Here is a 5,700-nt window from a genome sequence, read left to right on the forward strand (position 1 = left end):
CAAAAACCCGTTAAGTAGTTGAACACATCTGTTTTGTTGCACCACCACTCACGTCGCACGGTAATCATCTTCTTCATTACCTTGCATAAGAAGCTTGTCAAGCCGACCAGACGAATTGAACCAAGGCATAAAGGCATCTTTCAAATCTTTAGAATTGAAATAACTCGAGTGGCTTTTCAAGGCGGTACAAGTTATTCTGCCCATAGGTTGTTATAGTTGCCTGAAAGAGCTTTTGTGCCTCTTGGCACAAGGTTTCTGAGCATATTGTAAGTAATGCCATCAGGCCCTGCAGCAGACATTTAACGATATGAAGCAATTGCACATTGCAGCTCAATCATTGTGAAGTGTTGTCTACTTCAGAATGTTGCGTCCAATAACAGGCTTCAATTTTCTGATTTCCTGTCACAACAGAATTACTAAAAGTTGCACAATCTAATGTAGAGCCGGGTCTGCAGATTAGTTCACAAAATTCATCTGCCACTATCATCTCCCGCGTGTCCATAACTAAAGCGGGGGTACGAAATGGGAAAGTTTGTGTAACATAGTCAATAAATGCTCGAATTATGAACCATATTCTCCGAACAGGTGTGTGAGGCGAAAGCGTGCCACAGAATCTTCAACGGAGTCATTTTCCTAAACTCTCCATGCGTCTGCGCATTATGTTGTGATTTTTTGGCGCTTTTTTACGCTTCTAGGGAACCACTGTCGGCACGCTCTGACAAATGGCTTTTGAGACGTTTGTATTCCCCGTGAAACGCAGCATAGTCTTTTTCATTTGGAATCTGCCTTGTGAATACGTTCACATTATCCTGCGAAAATTCCATGAATTTGTCAACACTTGTATGTCAACTAAGCGGACTGCTTAGGCGAAACCAAAAAAATTTCTGATTTGTCAGTCGGCTGTAACGCCTACTGTTATCACTCCACATAATAGAGTGATTTACAAAAAGTAGAAAACGATCACGTTCACATGTTTCCAGAACCGCTGACCATCCCACATCATTCACTAGATCTTGGGAACGTATTGTTATCTCTATACAGCTTGAATACCCGCGATTGATTGTTGGTGATGCGTCATTAAAACGGTCACATTACGCTTGTATATAGTGCTCTGCACAACGCTACCAAGTGCGTCACAGCAATCACTCTCCCAGAAAACGTGATGTGCATTGAAGTCTCCACATATAATAACAATAGAACTAGACATTTTGAAAGTATTCACTAGGTCTTACAAAGAAATGTGGCATGAGAGTTGTAGATAATTATTATTCTCTGTTACATGCACATTACCAAACTATACCTTATATTGGACAATTTCCAAAAAAGTGAGAATCGCTTAAATGAACTTTATAAGATAGTACGTTCTTTCTGACACACAGGTGGACTGCTTACCCCACCTCGACGAGATAACTTGTATATCACGTAGTTGAAAGAACGGAAGTCGTAATTCATTCCAGCATCTTGAATGCAAAGTACTGGGAAGTTGAACTGTACAAACAGTTTACAAACGTGAGCATGGTTTCTTCGCAGACTGTTGGCTTTTTACTGGAATATGAAGACATTCTTGTAGTGGTTACTCATCTACCACTTGTCGCAGGTGTGACCCATGTGGTTGGCACAACAGTGCTTCCAGAGGTAATTTTCTCGTTTTTCTGTAGTTTAAGAACGCTTTTCTACCAATCTACATAATTGAAGTAGAAGTTCAGAAAAGATAGAACCTCGAAAGAAACACAAATTGTCAATAGATTCAAGAATATATAAGGTTACATGCCTTCATCCCCGCAATACTTACATTCTTTAGTTGACCCAGTGCGAATTTCAAAACACGCTCTTTTTATATCGCTGTCAAAAAATTTTCGTACTTTATCTTGCTTTTGTACCGGCGGTCAGTGTCCCATTGTTTAAAATCATGCAATAGTGTTCACAGGCTGTAGTGGGGTGAAATAACTAAAGAGAATATCTCAATTTCCCGTGATATTTATGCCAATCTTTCAGTCTTGCGTCTTTTTATGTCATTAATACTACAAGCCTTCGATAACTATGCTTTCAAACCGTATTCACAAAGCAATCTCGGCAATCAATCATCACACTGGTACTCTATACATAGAGATGAGCACATCTACACAGTCAGCACGGGGCGTTTTTTTTTCTATTTTGGTCTCGCGCTTCAAGACTGACCCACGTTCTCGGAAAAACTAAACGCTGTCAAAAAGGTACTTACGAATCGACTAAGTTTGAGTATTTCTAGATTTCGTTATTCTTTTCGTCGTTACAGAACGTCGTAAGCGCTTTTGTAGTCCATGTAATTTTGCATGCACGTTTTGTTTGAGTATATAGCTCATGCAGGCTTCTCCACATGTGTTCGCAATAAATGCCAAGTTTCACAGTGACAATAAATGTCAGGAACAGCTAGAAAAAATGAAATTTTAGGGTCTCAAAAAAAGTGCCTTACAGCTGCGCCTACAGCAGAACCAACAAACGTGTACTGTGCACTGCCAAACTCATGGTAGACGCATTCAAACTAAATACAACTTTACCCATTTTTAACTCTGGTTGCGTATCACGTCCGGGTCAAATTTTTAAAAGGGTGCCTCCAGAAGTACGTGTAGAACTTTTCATCTCGCATTTCAGTACAGGGAACGGCTTTACGCTCACCCATAGTACAGTACCTAATGCTCTAAATCAGTAACCACTTTTTCTAAGCACACGAAACCATTTCTGAGAATCGGGACGGCTCACTGTCCTCACATACTTGAGTACGAAGTACTCGAAATAGTTGACCTTTTTAAATGCGACGCATTTTTTAGCGAACTTCGGTGACTTTGAGCTTATCTATCTATCTATCTATCTATCTATCTATCTATCTATCTATCTATCTATCTATCTATCTATCTATCTATCTATCTATCTATCTATCTATCTATATATCTATCTATCTATCTATCTATCTATCTATCCATCCTTGACGACTTTTAGCTCTCCTGGCCGTTTAGATAATGGTATCTATACCAAACTTCGTATGGCATAACATGACTGTATGAAAAACAGATTTTACTAGTCGTAACGCGAAAATCATGACATGTTATGAACGTCATAATTTACATTTCATGGTATTGCAGTGGTGGTTTCGTTCACATGGCATGTTGTAAAAGTGGTATGGTACGGAATGATTGCATGGCGAACATAAGCGACAGACCCTAACATGAAAATAGAACATGACATGTAACATTACATGTTACATATAACATGTAACATGTCTACATACCACGTTCATGATGCACTCGCGGCCGTTTCGCTAGCCTCACATATACCAAATTTGGTATAACAATACGTGAACGGATGACGAAGGTGTGTGACTGGTGCAAACATAACAATCATGAGGTGTGCGTCATGTGACAACATGACTAGATGCCACAGTCAAGGCGCCAATACATTTCGACGTGACGCGGTGCGCGTGCTCGCCGGTGTTCATTTCGTCGAGTCATGCCGACGTTGCCACGCCAGGCACCGGTCCTGCCATATACTCGCAGGCGCGCGCCGCACTGCGTTGCTTTGACCCATGCGCGTTTCAGCGCGTCCGGCGGCCCTCCTTTACGAAAAAAGGGAGACGCAGTGTTGTTTGGGTAACGCATCGGCGCGAAATGCAGCATGTCGCATTTCGCGCCAGTTGCCGTCGGGTCGCGCCAACAGAACCTGGTCGCACCTAGCGTCAGACTATAGAGTGCTCGCGTTTTGCTAACGTAGCGTCGCTGTCCCGGCGTGCGCGCGTGCTTCAACGCTACATTGGAGTATATTGGGCCCTTCGTGATGCGCTGGCGGCCGTTTCGCTAGCTCCACATATACCAAATTCAGTATAACGTGACGTCAATGGATGACGAAATATATGACTGGTGCAAACATGATAACCCTGGCACGAGTGTCATGTAAGAACATGACAACATACACAGTCATAGCGTGCTCGCGGCCGTTTTCCTAGCTCCACATATACTAAATTTGGTATCACGTGACGTGAATAGATGACGAAGGTAAACAACACATCCCAACATGATAATAATGACATGGAAGTCATGTACGGCATCATTTACCTCCACCTCGTAACGTTGTGCTGATTTTAATGTGACATCTAAATATTTAATTATTCGTGCTTCGCATATCATCGAATCCACTGTACGTGGGATTTGCCTTTTTTTTTTCTAAACACATGGTAACAACCTTCCACTCTCCTACTGTATGTCGAAGCTACATTAAAGAGTCGTTTCTCAGCGTATTCAACTTTTTTAATATATTATTTAAAACTACCTTCCCCAATTAAAGGGTACAGCTTCTACGCTTTATTACCAAGCTCTTCCAAACGATACGGCGTGCTATATGTGGCATATCACAAAGCTCAATCTGTGGGAAGTTTAAAAGATTCTAATTCGCCCACATGGCGTCTTCCCCACTATTACTTCTTCATAAAAAGTTGTCAGAATTGACAATCGATTCTCAGTGTCACACAGGGTAAATTGATTATATGCGAAGCATGAATGAGGAGAGTTCATATGTCACTTTAAAATCAGCACAACGTTACGAGGCGGACGTAAATCATGCCGTACATGACTTCCATGTCATGATTATTGTGTTTAGACGAGTCATTTATCTTCGCCGTCTATTCATGTGACGTGACACCAAATTTGCTATATGTGAATGTAGCGAAATGGCCGCGAGCACATCATGAGCGTGGTATCTTCTCATGTTCTTACATGAAACGCATATCTTTGGTGAAACACCAAATTTGGCATAAGTGAAGCTATGGAAACGACCCTGAGCGCACCATTAGTATGGCGTGTAGTCATGACTGAATTGATATGCATGTCATGATTTCCGCGTTAGATTCTGTGACATATATATGTTCGCCATGCAGTCATGTCATACCATATCAATTTTGCAATAAGTCACGTGAACGAAATTACCGCAAGAGCAGCAAGACCATGAAATATAAATGAAGACATTCATGACATTCCTGTCATAATTTTCATGTTATGAATTATCACCCATGCTCGTCATACAGTCATGTTATGCATTACCATTTCGGTATCAATATCTTTATCGAATACGCATATATCATCGGTCGCAGTGACACCGGTCCTAATTGTGAACACTGTGATGTGCCAGAAACACTTGAGCACATATTTTGTGTCTGCCCAGCATACGCACGTGAACGACAAACACTGATTTCTTCTACTGAACAATATCGCAGTAGGTCATTAACTGATGAGACCATGTTGGGCCCAATTGGCCAGACACCATCAGTGCAACTGCGGTCACAAGAGCAGTTATTACCTTTTTAGAAACAACTGGACTATGTGCGCGGCTCTAAAATGTGTCTCAGCTAGAAAGAACACTACATACTCACCTCTCTATCTCACCATTGTCATCCATTAATCTTTCTTTTCCCCTTTCCCTTCCCCCAGTGTAGAGTAGCAGGCTAGAGCAAACTATCGCTCAGGCCGACCTCTCTGCCTTTCTGTAAATAAACATACTTCCTTCCTTCCTTCCGAAACGGCCAGGAGAGCTAAATGTCTTAGGCGGATAGATAGATAGATATATAGATAGATAGATAGATAGATAGATAGATAGATAGATAGATAGATAGATAGATAGATACATAAATAGATAGAAAGAAAGAAAGAAAGATAGATAGATAGATAGATAGATAGA

The sequence above is a fragment of the Rhipicephalus microplus genome, unplaced genomic scaffold (assembly GCF_043290135.1).
Source record: "Rhipicephalus microplus isolate Deutch F79 unplaced genomic scaffold, USDA_Rmic scaffold_496, whole genome shotgun sequence".
In the NCBI taxonomy this organism is placed as follows: Eukaryota; Metazoa; Arthropoda; class Arachnida; order Ixodida; family Ixodidae; genus Rhipicephalus; species Rhipicephalus microplus.